This window comes from Pleurodeles waltl, chromosome 11 (genome assembly GCF_031143425.1).
Source record: "Pleurodeles waltl isolate 20211129_DDA chromosome 11, aPleWal1.hap1.20221129, whole genome shotgun sequence".
Taxonomy (NCBI): Eukaryota; Metazoa; Chordata; class Amphibia; order Caudata; family Salamandridae; genus Pleurodeles; species Pleurodeles waltl.
The window spans coordinates 981,104,973-981,124,353 of NC_090450.1; the positions used below are offsets into that span (position 1 = coordinate 981,104,973).

The 19,381-nt window shown below is 46.7% G+C and overlaps 1 protein-coding gene across 3 annotated transcripts in view; it reads left to right on the forward strand.

Annotated features, from left to right (window-relative positions):
* Positions 1-19,381, forward strand: part of FBRSL1 (fibrosin like 1) — a 1,114,915-nt gene that overhangs the window by 162,363 nt on the left and 933,171 nt on the right. The window lies entirely within an intron of this gene.

Here is a 19,381-nt window from a genome sequence, read left to right on the forward strand (position 1 = left end):
TGCAGCAGGGTTGAGTAAATTATGTGGTGAGAAAAAGCAAATTATGCTGCAGAAGGACACCTTTTGTAACAGCATTACATCATTATTTAATCATTTTTAGGGTTGAGCGCACAAGTGCTTCATCCCTTTTGTAATCTCTCTTTTGGCTTTTAACCACACCCATGTCACGCCTGCTACTTTCATTGGTTCGTGGGCTTGCCTTTTAAAATCTGCTTGATCTCATTAGTGAAAGGCATGCATACATCATGCCTTTTCTGGTGTTTAGCCCTCCTCGAGAGCACAGGGCAACAACTGAAAACATACGAGGCTCCATGTTTTCAGCATGGTTTCTCCACTACTTTATCTTTTTATTTACCATAGCGCGATGGCGCTCAGTTTTTAAGTTTTCAATTTCAGTGCAATCGCTCTGGGTTTACATATCGCGATCGTGCTAGTTTCTTTTCCTTCAGTTTATGTGGCAAGATAAGTCCGAGTTAGGAGTTTACATCGCTAATAGCTCTAACTCGAGCAAATACGAGACCTGTTGCATTGCAAATGCTTGTTAAACTTGGTAACACTCTCTGAGCATTAATTGCACCCCATTAGTACCATTCTAATACCCAAATATAACAATAAATAACAGAAAGGTGACCAGTCCAACTTTGGAAAGGGACATCAACTGCACTGCAACACATATTGTCCTACTTTTAGTAACTTTTGAACCGTTGTAGCTAGAAACAAAATGTTTTGTTCGTTAAAATCTGCTGATTATGTGGCAGATGTAGGATTATGTGGGAAATGTATAAGTGTGCGAAGCTGCAGCCCCACAATGGCATAATTCCAGTGAACCCTGATCATCACATAGCCAGCATGACGAGTGCCTTGCACAACTCCAAATGACTCCTCTGGGACAAATGATATAAAACATTAGTCAGAAAACACCCACAGGAGACCAGAGGGCAATTGTCAAGAAACCTCTGACTAGTGCCGAATTAAAGCTTTTTAAAAACACTTCAAAACAGCAGTTCCGTTTAGGATTTTTGATTTAATTGTCTAATTTTAGAAACACTAAAGCTGGGACTGTATGTTATGTACCTTCCTAGAAGCTTTCAATTAATCTATCTATTTTTCTATATGGGAAAAATGCTAATAGTTTCAGAATTTGGATCCATAGCAGGGTTCTTTCGCACCTCACCTCTTTGCCCTTCAGTGAAATGTTCTTAATGCCGTCATTCCATTGACGGAAGCAGATGGGATCCCTCTACTGCCGCTCTCTAAGCTGGATCCCCTCAAGATCCCTGCTGTCCTTGTACTTGCCATAAAAGATCCCAGATTTTAGTTCTCTTTTTGAGTATGTTATGTAAACGCTCTTTAGCGCAAGCAGTGGTGTCCACCTGCTGGAAGATAGCTCAAGTCATTCATCTGTTGAACAAGCATTGGTTAAACCAACATGTCTCAAATGTGAAACCTACTAGCCCGTGGTTTTCAGCCATGCTCTAAAGCAGCGCAGCATGGCTAAAATATATATATTTAATAAAGCACTGTGATGTGGCTGCTTCTTCATTTTTTTAGAAATAAAAAGATTTTTAAAAGGCTGTGATCTGTTTGTAAACTATAAGTCACTCTTTCGACTGTGAGTAAAACTGCTCAGCAGGTTCGGTGACTGCTGTAGGATATTATATGGTGTCACTCTCTTGAGGTAGCTTAGTGGGCACATGCACTACAGGAGTGTGTGCCTTTCTAGTTACCCATCACACCACTGCCACTTCTGAATGGGTGAAGTCCCCTTCCAGAACCCCCGGTAGTACTAGAACCTCTTAACTAGGAAGATACAACCTCCTGGTTGGACCAATGTATGCTTGCCTTGTGTCAGCAGTGCCTGTGTGTTAAATGCTTACGTTCCTGTTTGATATGTATGAATGTAGCACGTACTTATCTACCTTCTGTAACCCCACGAGGGGCAGAGGTTATGTGATGTCACTTCCGGTGACATAATTGTGGTGAACGGCCATGTCAACCGAGTGGCAACGGACAAGATTCATCACTTCCATCATTGTGAAGATTTTGTGCACGTACAGCTGTGTTGAGGTAGTCAGTGATTGACTGAAGGCGGCGACCGGGTGAGTACAGGTTCTATTTATATACGGGGACGAATGTCTTTGGTCAAACAAATTATAAAGTAACTCTTTCCAGCAGTCTCTGACGCTTAGGACCCGGGGGCACCGTGGCCCGAGCCCTGTTCGCTGGTCCTACGTCGCTGGCCTGGCACTCCTGCCCTCTCGCGAGGTGAGAGGGCGGAAGGGCAAAAATTAGGGGGAGGTCACGTGTGACACTTCCGGCCGCCTATGCCGCTGCATCCATTGGGGGGTATTTAAGTGCCCCCTAGATCAGGCCTCGGCCTTTTTCATGGATGCGGCGTGGGCGGCACATCTGGGGTTCATCGTTACCCACCCTCCCATCCCTTTAGACATAAGTTTTAGGATAATGTGTGAGGTGGAATATTAGGCGTGAGAGGAGATAATAAATTTACCCTAAGCAACAGAGGGGTACCCAAGGCAGGGTACCCTGGATAACACCGAAGGTAGGATCCTGCAGTCCTGAATCAACCGGCGGATGTACACACCAGCTTGGGGGTTAGGGTGCCCAGATCGCTGGGGTGGGCACGGTGCTCCCGCTCCTGGCCGCCCCGTTGCACCCCCACGGCAGATTGGTGTTGGGGGGAGGGGCGGAACCCGGAGCACAAGGACAAGGGACGGTAAGGTGTTGGGAACCGCCCCCCTCAAGGATACAGGTGAAGTACGGTTCACCTGTGTGGTCCAACGGTGTTCTGGACGCGGGTGGATCCTTGGTTGGGTCGTTATCATGATTGATTATGATAGGATTGAATTTTGACTACACAATGTTTTTATGATTTTAATTATTTTATGACAGGATTGAATTTTGACTACACGATATGTTTTATGATATATGATTTTCATATTTGACATTTGCAAATAAAATGATCCCAATGCCAAAAACAATCAGTCTTTGTCGGTTTACGTTTGGCGGGTGTACGGGCGGGGGCCTACTGGGGGCATCCGGGTTCTATGACAGAGCGCCTCCCCAATTGGGGGGGCGCGGCGCTTAGGACCCGGGGCACCGTGGCCCGAGCCCTGTTCGCTGGTCCTACGTTGCTGGCCTGGCACTCCTGCCCTCTCGCAAGGTGAGAGGGCGGAAGGGCAAAAATTAGGGGGAGGTCACGTGTGACACTTCCGGCCGCCTATGCCGCTGCATCCATTGGGGGGTATTTAAGTGCCCCCTAGATCAGGCCTCGGCCTTTTTCATGGATGCGGCGTGGGCGGCACATCTGGGGTTCATCGTTATCCCGGGTGTCTCCAAGGTTGTTTCCCAGGGCTCCTGTTCCGTACCGACGTTCCCACCTCGCCGCTCTGATACAGCCTATTGTGGCTGTTAATTCCGAGACGCCAGGCTGCCAATTCGGTCTTTTACAGGGTGAGTGTGGCTCGTTCTGCGCCGGCGAGCATCAAGTGATTGGATGCCTGGCAGTGTACATTGTGTGATCCTGGGCCAGCAGTGTCCACTACATGGCACTAGCAACAGACGTAGCGCCCGTGGCTCAAACATCATTGTGTGCGTCCAAGTGCAAATGTGCGCGCTGGCATAGGCACGTCCAAATACTCGACATTGTAGGCCTCTGGAGTCTAGAGCTTGAGGTAGGCACCGGTTCGGTTGTCGCCGCGCTTTTTTCTGTGAGGTCGGTTTGTGTTTTTTCACGTGAATAGTGAACCCGCGTCTTGGCTATGCCTGCATCAGGGCGCAGCGTTCCCAACTTGAACGTGGATAAATGTGGCGTCGGTGGTCTTGGAACAAGGCAGAGTCATAGTTTTTGCCCCCTTTCATTGCATGCTATTTCGGCGTGGCCCCTGGCTTCGCCGTTCTTTCGGGGTTGGTGTGGACACTGCGCGGCAGTTGTGGTGGGGCTGGCTCCGGCGTTTGATTGTTTGATTTGTGCAAACAGCTCGGGCCTCTGTTAAACACTGCACAATTCATGAAATTGGGGTGTTCATGACACCCATATTCCTGATGTCCCCGGGCGGGGGTGCTGAAGACGTGTTGTTTGAAGTTGGCAACGGAACCCTGAACTACATTACAACCTTATTCAGGGCGTTTAACGGGCAAACATGGGCCGTCTTTTCGCGTAAAATTTTGCACTCAGCGACAGCATTCATTCTCTCATTTACAACTTGGTTCTCAGTGTCGCCGAGGTGTTCGCCCAACAAGGCGGTGTGGGGCATTCAGTCGAGAGGGGGGCATTTTGCGGCAGCTGAGGATGGACAGTGTCCGTATTTCCCATAGCAATGGTTCTCGGTTGTAAAGACCCCAGAAAGATGATAGGTCGAGCCAACCCTGCTAGGACTCGAGCCCGTGACATGCAGTTCACAGGCAGCATTCATTGGGTAATTGCTGAGCTGTTTACAGCCGTGTCACGCCGCATGATGTTTATTGTGTTTTAAGGGGATTTGTGGGAGGCTGCTCTCGAGGACATCTTTCGCTCTTAGATTAATTTAATAAGAGTGTTCTTAGAGCGTGTTGGAAATGCTTCAATTTTTTTTTTTAGTAAAGTCAGCTCCCAGCAGTGCCTTCATTTTGGGGATGAGAACTCAGTGAAGGGAGTGGGTGTGGCTCTTGCACAAGTGATATTCCCAGGGTATATGGTGTTATTCATCTAACACAAACAAAGCCTTTCTCAGAAACTTCGGGCCAATGCTCATCTAAAATCGAGTCCCTTCACAGTAATGCGCAACACGAAGCTGTGCTCGGCTCAGCCCGGCTCCAGTTAAGGGGCTGCTGTAAAAACCACCACTTGTCCGTTCAGGGTTTCTGAGGAATAATCCCCTAGGTTATGCACACCTGACTCCCATTACCGGCTGGTATTTCCCAGCCCTGTTGGACAATCATGTGTGCCTGGGCAAGGGTGATACCATGCAATGTGGCTCCCATTAGTCGGCTTCTGCCAGGGTTGCGGGGTTAAACGACTGCTCAATAAATGCTTAGGGACATTGTAGCCAATGGTCCGATATTATTGCACACAATTAAAACAAGTTGTCTCCATAATTAGGCGCCCTGGAATGAAGTGTGTTTGCACTATGCAGAATTCCATCCAGGTGTGTACGAGAAACTGAACTATGACTCGCATAATGTTTCCAGGTTCATGCGGAAGCCTTGGTTCATTCATGCCAGCAAAAGCCAAGGCGCCTCCTATAGTCTCTGCAAACAGGGATACATTTTTGGTGCGATTCGGTATTCTTGTGTGTCCTGACATTCGATGATCTGGGGTAATGCTGCCTTTTAAGAATCTGCCTTTTGTAAATCTTGGCTCCCGCTGTGTTGTGGGATCTCAGTTTGGGTTGCGGCACATGACCCCCGGTTTGTGATTTTTCAGTTTTCTGCCGTGGCGTGACGCCCCCAGATTGTGCTGTGGTGGGGCCACGCATTCCCGGCCTTGGGCGTGCTGTTTCCCACGTGACTCGAACACTGCATAATTCTTTAGCAAGAAATCATGGACATAGTGTCAATTTTCTTTTACATAATTAGATAGATTGGTGGCTAAGGTGGACAAAATAATATGCCTGACCAGGGTTTGAGGCTACACAGAACAGTGCAAACAAATACATTAATTTAATTTAACTTGTAATGTGAAGGTTTGTATGCAGCAGAAGTGACGGAAGAGGTGAAACAGGATTCATATGAAGGATTGGATGGCTCAACTAGTGATGTTAAGTGGTCCTAGGCGTTAACATGTTTGTGTGTTCTAGGTGTGGAGCACTTGCTGCCCTAGGGTGTACATTCACGCGTGTTGCCAAGGGGGTCTTGGGTGCTATCAGGTTCGTGGGATTGGTGTGTTTGGACTTTTGAACCATCTTAGTTGAGGACATCTGCGTCTAGAGAGCATGCTTGAGGTGGTTTTATGTGCGCTCTGGGCGATGCTGGCTCTCTCTGGGTATGCAGTCCTTTCATACTTGTGGGCTTTTTTCTCATATTCTTTCCTGGGCTAGTCTGGCTAGGGGTGAGTATTCACGAGGAGCTTCGAGTGAGTGCTCTGGAGATGAGTCCGAGGCTATGTGAATTCCTCGCTAGGCTCGTCATTGTGTTATAAAAGTATTCAGGCTCCATCCACATGTGATATGGGCTACTGAAAGGTCAGCGCTCACCGCACAAGCCTGGCCTGCTAGTGTTAAGTATGGTCATCCTCACACCCCCAGACATTACCAACGGGGTCACATCTTTACTAAAATAACTGAGCCCTTCACACGAAACACCCAGACATAGGGCAGCATGTTGTCGGCAATGTATCAAGTACAGTTGAAAGAAATGTACAGGATGGCAGCCGTCCTTGCAGGATTTTAGGGGGGCGTCCCTAGTGACAGTCCTATTTACACAAATTGGAAGGTGCATGTAATTGTCGTTCAGTTGTGAATGGGAAACCACGGCATTACTTCTGCCACAACAATGGCGGTAACAGCATATGTTGATGAATAGTGCTGCGATGCCCGCGAAACTGCGTGGTCAAGGACAGACGCGGCTTTCAGTTTATATTTTTGGGGCTACCGTCAAACATGCTTATCATTTACATCGTCTCGTACATTTCTGAAACTTGTGTTATGGAGTTCCTCGCTGAGTTTGTACAAGGATCCACTTGATGAACGTAGGTGACGGGCACCACGCCAGGCAGTAATATTTGGGGCTTGGCGATAGCCATTGGGTGGTCTCCTGCAGTACCAATGGTTCGAGTACAAATTCTGGCCAATATGCAGCCCTGCTGAACGGGTTTAGTCCATTTTGTATTTTTAGACAGCTTTGGAATCATATACTGTTTAAAATACATCGAACATTCACTATTGAACTAAGGACCTAAAAACTAGGTCACTGAAGAAGTGAGACCGCCTTTTAATTGACATCATTAATAAGAATCGCTTCCCCCCTCATCTTCTCCATCAGTACTCTTCAGTTCAACAAATTTTATTTGGTTGGAAGGTCTATAGGAATGTAATTGGCAGCATGGAGAGTGGTGGATAGTCCTACCTGCTGGGAAATGGGACACCTCAAGAGGACTAATGCAATTTTGCCAGTAGACATAAGTTTGTCAGTTCTGTAGGTTCGCCTACACTCAGGGGAGTTACTTATGGGTGGGGCAAGGAAGCTTAGTTGCTCAAGAGCCACGCGGCAGGGCTCCTGGCTCAGAATAATTGTGAACACGTATTAAGATCCCTCAACCCCCTGAGCACGTCTCGCAGGAGATGCTGCCACAAGTTCTGTGGGGCCGGACCCCTGTGGTACACAGATGTGCTGGGAGCTCCTTTGTTTTTCCGCGGCACGCGGGTAGAGCCCTGAAAAACCTGCATCTACGAGTGCGTTGGGGCAGTGTCGGCACTGTTAGATACGATAGGTACATGCCTCGCGCAGATTGTAATTAGGAGCTACAGGCACACTGACCACATGTTCCAGTAACCCTAAGTTGGGTCTACTTGAAGCCCCCTGCCTGGGGATGGTCTATACATCCCCTCTGAGCCAGTCACGACCCAAGTGGGGGTGGGGGGGTCAGCCAGTAAACTTACAGCTGCACTAGGTTCTCCCTTGTGCCCCGGGAGTTAATTGGAGGTTGTCAATGGCGGTTAGTCTATTTTCTGGTGCTCCAGCAGTGGTTGCCTTCACATGGGTCAAGAGTGCTGGGTACAGTATTGGTTCTTTTTCAGGCAAGGCGGCAGCCTTAAGACCATTTGGAGCAGCCCTGCTGGTTATCTGTCAAGTCATTTCGTAGAGAGGCAGCCGCTGTAGCAGCGCACGCTGGTATGTACTCTGGGGAAATGAAAACAAGTGGCTGGTGGTCCGCTGTCTGCTATTGACGTTATATTTGGCCTGTGCTGCAATGACAGTTATTTTCGCTTTGCTTATGCTTCCCTTATGTGCAACCTACTCATGCTTGTCTCCTTTGTTTCAATAGCAGGACATCGTATATGGTATGGGTGCTCGGCACTCCATTGTTCAGCAGGCGGCTTCCAGGTTGCCACCGCTCCGCAAGCCTCAGCTGGCATCATTTCACAGAATACCTAATAGTGTGGGATCAGTGGTCTGAGTCCCTCAAGCGGCAGCAACTGGTCCAATGGGTGAAGGGGTGCGTGGGACTTCTGTCCCCGGATCTCATTGTCGTACAGTGGGGGGACCTGGGGGAGGCAAGTATACCACTGTAGTGCCCCGGTCGTGCAGAGAATACCCTACTCAGGCTGGTTGAAGATGCAGGCAGGTGCTAAGAAGAGTGCGGGGGACTTCTGTTCCCGGACCTCATGGCCGTACAGAGGGGAGACCTGGACCTGGGAGAGGCAAGTATACCGCAATAGGGTCCCGGTCCAGGGCACGCAGGGAGTACCCCACACAGACTGTTTGAAGGTCAGGTGCTAAGGAGAGGGTGCATTCCTCTGATACGGTTGATTGGGGTCTGTTTTCCATCAGTTTGTTTGGGGGTGGGGAGGGCGAAGGACCCTGGGCCCCTGGTCGCCCTTGTGGCGTGAGAGGAGATAATAAATTTACCCTAAGCAACAGAGGGGTACCCAAGGCAGGGTACCCTGGATAACACCGAAGGTAGGATCCTGCAGTCCTGAATCAACCGGCGGATGTACACACCAGCTTGGGGGTTAGGGTGCCCAGATCGCTGGGGTGGGCACGGTGCTCCCGCTCCTGGCCGCCCCGTTGCACCCCCACGGCAGATTGGTGTTGGGGGGAGGGGCGGAACCCGGAGCACAAGGACAAGGGACGGTAAGGTGTTGGGAACCGCCCCCCCCAAGGATACAGGTGAAGTACGGTTCACCTGTGTGGTCCAACGGTGTTCTGGACGCGGGTGGATCCTTGGTTGGGTCGTTATCATGATTGATTATGATAGGATTGAATTTTGACTACACAATGTTTTTATGATTTTAATTATTTTATGACAGGATTGAATTTTGACTACACGATATGTTTTATGATATATGATTTTCATATTTGACATTTGCAAATAAAATGATCCCAATGCCAAAAACAATCAGTCTTTGTCGGTTTACGTTTGGCGGGTGTACGGGCGGGGGCCTACTGGGGGCATCCGGGTTCTATGGTGATGGTAGTGCACTTTACCAACCATACAAAAGAGGGGGTGTTAGACCGTGGAGACAGTGGTGCTCAGAGACCCAGTGGGCACGCGTAAAAATGCACAAATATCAGTAAAGCGGTGCTCTCATAAGGGAAACACCCTCATCCCTAAACCTGAAAAACCATGTTGATCATGCAGTATAGTAACATCAGAGGCACTCGCTCAAGTAATAATAATTGTTATCTTTTGTAATTTATATTATAGCCCATATATATATTGATCATATAAATATAAACCATCAAAGTCCAAGAACACGCTGTCATGAAGAAAGTCTGATCACATGACCGTGTGGTTCACCAGTTTGTAGTTTATTTATTTCAAGCAAAATTCTTGCTCTTCTGTGTATAGAGATGTTGAATTTCAAAAGTACCTCAGCCAACACGTGTTTCGTCTTAGGGAATAACCCGACTTTCTCAGGGCTGATATAATGACAGTTCTCGATTCTGCTTAATGAGTTCGAACATCATATTGGACGAGTTCCAACAAATCGCCTCACGCCGTATTAGCTGTCAAACCTTCCAACCAGGAATACTAGAGCAACCCTACACTTTATATGATGATACTTGTAACTGATAATTATAGAGGCAGTATCAAGTAGAGAAAAGTTATGCCGCGAATGCCGGTCACGATTAATAATATTAATTACGAAAGAAAATAATTCTTATTTACTTTAGCGAGTACCTCTGATGTTACCACTTTGCCAACCAGCTTTGACTGGCCTTCACGAACAGTGGTATATCTTCAGCTAGTTCTGGCTTTTTTTTAGTCAACATCATGATGCATTATGGGACTTGTAGTTAGACTCATACCAACTACTTTCGGCGATAGAGCACGTCTCCTGTGTGACGCGCCATGTGGCGCTGTCTGGCCGCTAGAACTGGCCTTTCATTGATCCAAACGATGTGTTCTCAAGCCTGCTCCACCCCCTGTGGTGCCCCGAGGTTTTCTTTAGAAGGGCGAGCTGGGCCCACGCCCAGGGCGCCAGTATTCTGAGGGGCGCACGGAGCTCTGCGCTTTAAGGTTATGCCAGCAGGAGCGCCCTTCTCATCTCAAACCAGCCTTCTCCCTACCTGTTTATTTCTGTCTGATTTGCCAGTTTAAAGTAGTTTTGGGGATCATGTTTTAGCACCTCTTTAGCCCCCTTCTTTGCCCTCCCTTCACCCTCTGACCCCTGCTGGCACACATCAACAAAACCACGATCTGCCCCAGGCAGCTAAGCTATGGGTGATTCAGGTGAGCTGGGGGGCGGGGTGGTTGTTTCTGGGGGAGAGGGGCAGTCCATGCTCATCCAGATAGGGACCCCCTTGCTGCCTCACTGAATTCACTACCAGCAAGAGCGCCAAATGTCTCTCCGCCCACGCCAGGGCGCTATCCTAGCCAAGAGGGCTCTGCTGCAGCCCACCTGGGTGCAGGGCTCCATGGGGCACCAGGGTACCCCTCCTCTTTGGGACCCAGGAGTGAGGATGGGGCTCCAAGGCTTTTGTTCTGCCTCCGGGACCCTGCAGGAGCAGCCGCGGGTTACCCGCCGAAGAGTTCCTTAATGAATCATTAAAGGGCCTTTAAGCCAAGGAGAGGATGTCCCGTCGTTGGGTATCGATTCCGGATCTCCTTTCATCCACTTCCTCCGGCTTCGAGGGGAGAGCTCGTCCGCTGCGTCTCACTCACCCCAGAGGGCGTGTCCTCTGCGCCCTCCAAGCCCCCCGAGGCCTGTAGAGTGCCAAGAGTGGCATGCCCCCGGTGCAAGCAAGAAACAGGGCTCCTTTGACGTCTGTTGGGTGGTAAAATACAGCATTTGGCGGAGTTCAATGTTTCCCTCAAGGGCCACTGCACCTACTGCACCAATGGTAGCTACGCCTCTGAAGGGCAGCATCACGTAAAGTGCCCAGGCCTGGCAATTTTGTTCTGGTTCCCAGGAATGTTGCACATCGGCCTTGAGTTTACATGCCCTACGCCTACAAAAAGGTCAATTTTTCAATGGTCATTTGGTGAATCTGTGGTAGGTAGAGGGTGAGCGGCCTCGGGGAGGGTTGACGAGGCGTTGATGAAGGGCCGTACCCCTCGGTGCCAGGGCATCTTGTGTCTTGGGTGGGGAATGGGGACAGTCGCGGCAGCACACTTAGTGCACATCTCAGAGCCATGTTTTACTTTTAAAGGAGGGCGAAGGGCCGAGGCTGGGCCGGTCGTGACCACCTGGGGGCACTTCTTGTCTTCTTTGATGGCACCAAACTGGTATAGTGGCAGCCAGTCAAGCAGCACCTCCAGTGACGTGGCCAGTGTGCCACGGTCCCTCGTGCAAGGCAGGAAAGCCCTCTCCGCCCCCGGCCGCTGTTCGAAATGTGAAATACAGCAGCAAATCAGGGTTCAGTGGGCAACTCTGGGCCCCGGTGCCTCTGCGCCTGCTGCACCAATGGAATCTAAGCGCTGACAGTGCGAGCACCTACTCCGCACCTGAGACAGAAGGCGTTAAAACGCCATTTATGTAATTCTAATTATTCACTTTAAGTGCATATCTCGGCCCGAGGACCATGAGAGCTCTGTACAGAGAACATTTTTATTGCAACAGAAGGTGTGGTGTATCTGGGTGACACTGGACCACGGAAACCGATATGCGACAAAGGAGAGGGAGTATGTGTGGACCAGTAGCTGTCAGTCTCCACGTATTTACAGAACCATACCGGAAGGCAACGTGATGTGTCCAGGGTCACACATTTTGTCATTTCTCTGAGTGAAGGATCAGTGAGTAGAACCCAGCCTTCTGTGTTCAGAGTTCCGCATCTCACCCAGCATATACATTATATGCACTAGCACGGCTGGAGATCTCTTAAAGTGCTTGCTTGTGTTGACACAGCCAGTGCTTGTTCAGATCGAATTGTCTAATGGGGAACTTGCAGTTCCAGACATGCCCGGAAGGGCCCTTTGACCCATATTCCAACCGTGAGCCTAGAAGCCCTCTAGGCTCGTTCCGACTGCTAAACCCTGCCGGCGGCCTCTAATCCCCTCAGAGGGACCTAGGTTTCTGCTGATCCCGGAAATCCAGGGCTCACGCTGCACGAACAGCAGGGCCCCACCTCCAGAAACCTAGATAGAACAGAAACAAGCACTGGCAAAGCCAAGAAGTCTGGTCTTTGAAAGCCTGCCATTTTTTACATTTATTTTTTGTAACTATTATGCATTACAATTTTAATGAGAAGTAAAATGCAGCTGTCTAAACGTGGTGTGCACAGGTTTGCAAAAAAGTAAAGTGTGACCTATTGCCAGTGCTTTAAATTGGCAGGTACTCCTCGGTATTGAGTACTTATACTTCTTCAATTTGAAAGAGAGAGTTCCTGCCCTTTTTAGCTTTGCTGCAATACATTTACTGGGAGAGTACCGGCACTTCTGAGGGAACAAACAGGTAGTATAGAGAGTGAGTGCCTGGACTTCTGTATTTCCCTTTAAATCACTGCCTGTTGCCAAAAAATAAAAATAGGTTTAAAAGCAGACATTGTCCTACCCGCCCTTCACTGAGGTGCACTACTTTTTAGGTGGATGCAGAGATGCACACAAGTGAATGGTACTAGTCACAATGAAGCGAGCTAGAGGCTGTGGTGGTCTGAGCCAGTGCCCCCAGACTTAGCTGTGGTGGGCACACGTAAAATGTACTCACGCAGTCTCTCTATTTCTATATCAAGTGACAAATGGGAGTGTACCCCTGCCCCTGGCATGTGAAACTGGCATTCTGGCTGTTTTGGTTGCTCCATGCATCATTCTGATCTAGGGTGCGCACAGACGCCTAGGCCTATTGCTTGTGATGCGAGTCTAGAACCAGTGCTTAATTTGTGAAAAACATAAGTGCCACGGCCCTCATCAGGAGGCCGCTGTTGCATGCATGTCCCAGCTCTGCCAGTGACCAACATGACCACGAGTCATCGGACTCCTACACATGTGAATATTCAGACTATTCCAGGCCCCCAAAGCTATAGGAACAACTTGGGCAAAAGGTACTCGTCACTTTGAATGTTCATTCAATTAGTAAACAACTGTTGTGCTCATCTCGAAAGTAGACAAACCGTGCCACAGTGTGGCAGACTGTTAATAGTGCCGGTGCCGAGCACAGGAAACCCCATCTCAAATTAAGCACTGGTAGAACCTGTTCTGTGACCTAGAGGGGCATATCAAACATGCCCTATTAGTGGGCAGAGCACCACTGACCATCCCTTAGGGAATTTGCAGTTCTTGACACTTCTCATGTAAAGTTCTGCTGTTATGTGACCCGGGAGCCTTGCGCTGCGATTCCCTGTGTATGTTGAGTGTGGTCTTGAAGACATGCATGGAGTAGGACTCTGTATCTTAGTACTAGGACCAGTGAGATACACTTTGGATACACTTGGTTTCGCACAACACAAAACGGAGGATTAATTCTGCTTCCACCGACCAATGAAGTGTATTGACATTAGTCTCGTAGTTGAACTGTGACACTCAGACACTAGAGTAAAGGCAGATAGAGATCCAACTACCTTTAGAAAATCCACAAGGGCCTTTATTAGCAGAGGACTGTTAAGTTCTTCTTGAGAACTACCATTTGGTAGATGGTAGGGATAAGGTGCAAGGTGGGACTCCACTCTCTGTTGCTCAAGTGAGGAAGTTTCTAGGTAGGGTCTGTCCATTTGTCCGTCCTTGATTACTGCTTCTGGTAGTCTGATGACAGGCAGGTGTAGCGTTATCACACTTTAATGTGCCTATGCTTTGGATACTCTGCTTGGAGTCAGTGGCACAAACTGCTTGCTGTGAGAGCCATCACCTTCCACAAAGCCTGTATCTTAGGAGCAGTCAGAGAGGGATATTTGAAAAATAACCAACCCAGTTCTGAAGCCTAGACCATTAATTTACATCTCCTGTTGGGAAATGTGTATTAGATGGGATAAAAACCACGCCACAGTGGACTGTTGTGTGACCTGGGCTGGTGTCAGAAAGACAGCCAGCCTCCCAGAAGTGAAGGGATATCAACTGAAATCTACACTTTGTACTAGAGGCGCTGAGGGCCTGCCTAGAGCCTAGAAGCCTGGGTGCTTGCTGAGAGAGCGAGTGAGTGTGCCGGGCCTTGCAGGAGGAGAGCATGTGCCGGAGGAAAAGCCCATTGAGGAGAGGCAGTCAGCTCATGCTTTGCTACAGAAATGTGCAAACAATGCACCTCTGCATAAGTACAAGGAAACTTATGCTATTTTCGTCTATTTTTCCTTGTAAGAGCGATCTGAACACAATCATCTTCCCTTGCGGTCGCAATTATGCACCACAGAAATGGAAAGCTTTGATTGTCTGTTGTGTTAGTTTAAAAGTTGTCAGAAACCAAGGGGTTTTAAACTGAAAACATAGCGATGAAGCGCACATATGTTAGCTTTACCAGTTAGTTTACTTTCCTATGGCCTCCCCATGACACACATACTCTAATACAGTGGTTTCCAACCTTTTGACTTCTGTGCACCCCGACTGTATAATTACTGGAACCCGGCGACCCCCACTGAATCATCATTGTAATCCAAGGACCCCCTACTGAGTCATTACTGATAGCTGGGGGCCTAATCTGTTAATATTATTACATTTTCCAAGCAGTCGGGGACCCCCTGAGGGGGCTTTGCGGACCCCCAGCGGTCCCCGGACCGCAGGTTGGGAACCACAGCTCAATATTAAATGCAGCTCTTGTTTACTGGCTCTTCTCTTGTGTAAGACACATTATTATCATGTTTAAGCCCCGCCACACAAGACAAACATTGCTAACACACTAAAGTATTTACTGTGTTGAACTGAAGAAAGTGTGGCTTATTTCACTATTGTGTGTACTTTCAGTTTTGTCGAGGGTGGCACCATTCCTTTTGGTACCACTTCAGAGCGGTATCCCACCAGGTGAAAGATGAACAGGTAGGGGTTTTGGCTTGAGGGGCAGATATTACCCATTTTTTCCAGTTGATAAAGTTGTGTCCTGCAACGGAAGCAGGGGATGAGGGGGGGGGGTGGTGGGTTTGTCTGATCAACCTAGAGACAGAACTGCACCTAAAATCCCCTTCCTGCGCCAGTTTCCAGTCCTAGACAGCTGCCAGCATGCGAGTTGTAAAGAAAGTATTAGGGAAAAGAAGTGGTTAGTTCAGATCGCTGTCCGGATACGCCTGATTGTGTCGTGATGGAGCTAAGTGGCCACTTTGGCTGAATTATAATTACACGAATGTGAGTTACTCACCCACGCCTAGGAATATTTCTAGAATTAGAACACTGGAATGTTGAGAGCTCCATTGAAGACAGTTGAGTGGCTCAAAGCCAATAATTGGTGGTCTCTGCCTTCTGCTCGAACACTGGAATGTTTGTCTCGCTGTTTCTCCCTTTCTAATTTAGTACCGTGATTCCCAACCTGTGGTCCCGGGACCCGCGGGGGTGCCGCGCGGCCTACTCAGGGTGTTCTTGATTATTTTGAAAATTAAATATTATTAACAGATTAATAAAGTGGATATTTATAAAGAAGCTAAATGTACATTTTAAAAATTTATAATGTTCTGTAAATGTAATTAAATTTGAAATTGGGGGCTAAAAATTGTTAGTATCCTCAGGTTATTTGTGGGAGCAGTGCGGGTGCTTCATGCAGGATACAGTGTGGAGAATGAGTGGCCTCAATTGAAATAAAAAACCTTCTAACCCTCCTTTTAAAATTACAGTTTTGTTTTTTGTTAATTTATTTAATTCCCAGTCAAATTTATTTCATCATTTGTGTATTTGTTTGATGAATGCCTGTTTCTGTACTGTTTGTGTATCGTTTAGCAGTTCAGATCATCTAAAACCTTTAGGCCAGGTTCCCTGGCTTCCACTGATAACTCAGCGGGGTCCCAGATTCCAATAATAATTCAGTGGGCGTCCCCGGTTTACAGTAATGATTAATTAGGGGTCCTCAGAAGTAAAAAAATTAAGAACCACTGGTTTAGAACATTCTACATGGATGGAATGCTCATATCAAAATAGCCTTTCTACCTCAGGCTATACTGGTTGTTAAATGCCCTCACCCCTCATAGGCCCTTGCCTCTGAGTTTGGCCTTTAAATCAGGGTCAGGTCCTTTAACAACAGAAATAGCCCTCTGTAGTTGGCTTTAATGCTACATTAGAGCACGGCCAGGACAACTGTGTAGATTTTGTGGCAGTAAGCCAGCACCACAGATGTGCAATAATGTTACAGAGTTTACAGATTGTAATGGGGGGGGCAGAGTGCACACTGCTAACCAGGGTCTCTGGAGTGCAACAAAGACCCTATTGACTATATGTCCATTATTTAAAGAGAGCCGACTGTCAGTTCTGCAGCTAGAGAACAGCACAGGGCCTGGGAAGTGACTGGTGGAGTCAGCTCTGAAGTGCCAAGAATTATCAAACTGGATAACACAGCCACACAAAGATGAAACCACAACACAACAAGCAGGGCGACTATACATGAGATGAACACACACTACCACTAAAGAGAGAAAGTAAAGGGAAAAGCAGGCCAAACAGAGGACTAACAGAAAAGCTTGTGGGTGAACATACAAGAGGAACCCTTAGGGAGCTTTGAATACAACGACAGACATCCTACAACTGGATTCCAAGGAACTGAGAGCTACCTGCAGGCCCTGGGAAGGCAGAAGCCAACACTGCAGTCATGCAGGAGTCAAGCAAACCTCCTCCTCCATTTTCGTTTCTGTGTTTTGAAAGCTTTATTTATCGATGAAAAGCGCAATTACAATAAATCTCATATTAGCGAATACAATAATAAATAAGCAATTCCAACTTGTACATAAGAAAAACATAAGAAAGCTTTTTGAGGGAATTTTTGAAGTATAAGGGAGGGAAATAAGGTGGAGCTAAGGAAAACATTTCAATAAATCTATATCAGTAATAAATCAGGTCCTCGTATTGTGTGACAGGAGAATATAAACATTAAAGTAGTAAAGACAAATGCAAAACGAAATAAGCAAACTATCGAAACCTGGATATATAAGAATCCTTATAAGATATGAGGACAGAGATACATTTTCAGGGTGGATAGGAGTTTTGTGAACATGTCTTGGAAATGGGTAAAACCTGATCAACATTCTTCTGGAGAAAGGTAGTGGTAACCATAATGAGTCTCTGTTATGTATACTGGTGCAGGAAGATGAGTATATGATGTCATGTTTATGCTAATGACAGATTCCCACCATGCATTGTATGATAATTTAGCTTAACACTTTCAGTTTGTAGCTATTTGCTGAAAAGTGACTGCCCAAAACATGTCCATCAGTTTTGTTTTAGGGAATAAGGAAAAAAATTATTACCTAGGGACCTAAACAAAAAGATTTAGAATATTGAAGGGTTGGGCGAAATAAAAAAAAAACTTGCTTCAATCAATGTGTTTTTTTAAAGCGTGAGTTTCTTACCCCGGGGGGCTCTCCAGGTGCTGGGGGGTGCTGCTGACCTCGTCAGGTTGTTGCCGGTGGTTGAAGAGCCAAGTTTTGAGCTGCTTTCTGAAGTCCTTCAGGGAAGGGGAGGTGCACAGGTGGAGAGGGAGGTCGTTCCAGCATCTGGTGGCGAGGTGGGAGAAGGAGCGACTTCCGTAGCGTTTGCGGCAGATGCGGGGAACATGGGCCTGGGCGAGGGACACTGAGAATGTGGCAGAGAATGTGGCAGAGGGGCAGGAGAATCCTCTGATGATGCTAAAGAGTTCTCTGGTGTGGTTGGTGCTTGCCTTAATGCATGTGGTGAGTCTTTCTTTCTTTCTTCCTTGGTCTCTCTGAGTCGGTGGTGGTATCTTTGAGGGCGGTCCTGAAGGAGTCGAGGTTGGCGGTGGAGTTGTTGGATCGCCAGTGTCTCTCTAGTTTTCTGCAGTGTTGTTTGAGGGTCAGAAGCTTAATTTGAGCCCTAACCCTATCCCAAAAAGACAACGTGTAACAGCACCAGAATAACATGAATAAAATCTCTTTTAGGATAATCACAAGACCAACATTTAATTGATTTATTCGTGAGAAACTTTGCTCTGCGAGTTGGAGTAATGTAAAGTCTATTATAAATTAAAAAAAAAAACATATTTTGTCTTATACTAGACAAATGGGATATCTTATGACTACGAATCCAAACCTCATTCCCAAAGGAGACATCCTAAGAGACACCTTAGTTGTGTTCCGAGAGCAGCTCAACCTTAGATTTGGAACACATTGAATTGGGAGGAGAAATACATTTGATATATTATGGAGACTGTAGGATAATAATCAAGAAGTGTAGGAATAACTAAATTGGTAGCTATGGTAACAGGGTCATTTGGTAAAGTGAAAAACAAATTCTAGTATAGCATTGAAAAGCATCGAGAAGCAAAACTGAAAAGATTGTGGACAATGAAATATTTGTCTGAAATGAGGAAAAGTGAGAGGAGTGTCTCCTTAAAAAATGTGTTATCCAAATAATACCCCTAGTCCTCCAAGATTTCCAAAAATAGGGCTATTATGAATTCTTATTAGTTTATTGTACGATATAGGTATAGTCAGGAAGGTAGATCGAGAAGGAACAGTAGGAGGGTTTTGTTGATCGAAGCAAAGAAGAATTATCCCTAAACAAGGGTGGAGAGGTGAACAAGGATTTTGCAGAAACATAAATAACTTCTTGTGGGGTAGATGGGAAAAGTAATTTCTTTTCAATATCCAACCATAGAGGATGATAGGGAGAATCTATTTTGGACATCCAAAGTGAAGCTTGGCATAAACCAAAAGCCGTATGGTAGTGAATAAAATCAGGAAAATTAACACCTCCTTCCAAATGGAAAGAGAAACTTTAGCTTTTTTATTACCCCATAAAAATGTAGAAAGTAGAGAATACATTTTTTTAAAGAAGGATTTGGGAATATTAACTGACAACATTGATAAAATCTAAAATAAAATGGAGAAAGCATAATTTTCATAGAATCTAAACGTCCCCACCATGACAGAAATAACGGGTTCCAAGATGATATTGAGTTATCAATGGGAGTAAAGCATTTTTTACAATTAACAATAACAGTATTTTGATTTGAGTTAGTAAACCAGATAACTGAGTATTTTATTTTAGAGGGTGCCCATTGAAAAGAAAATGTGATAAAGGATTGTTTACTGGTATATTTAGTTTACAGAAGAATTTCAGTTTTATATGTGTTGATTTTGAAACCTGACACTTCAGAGAAAGAGGTAATTTGAATGTCCTCAGCATATATAGCTAACTTTAAGGATTGAT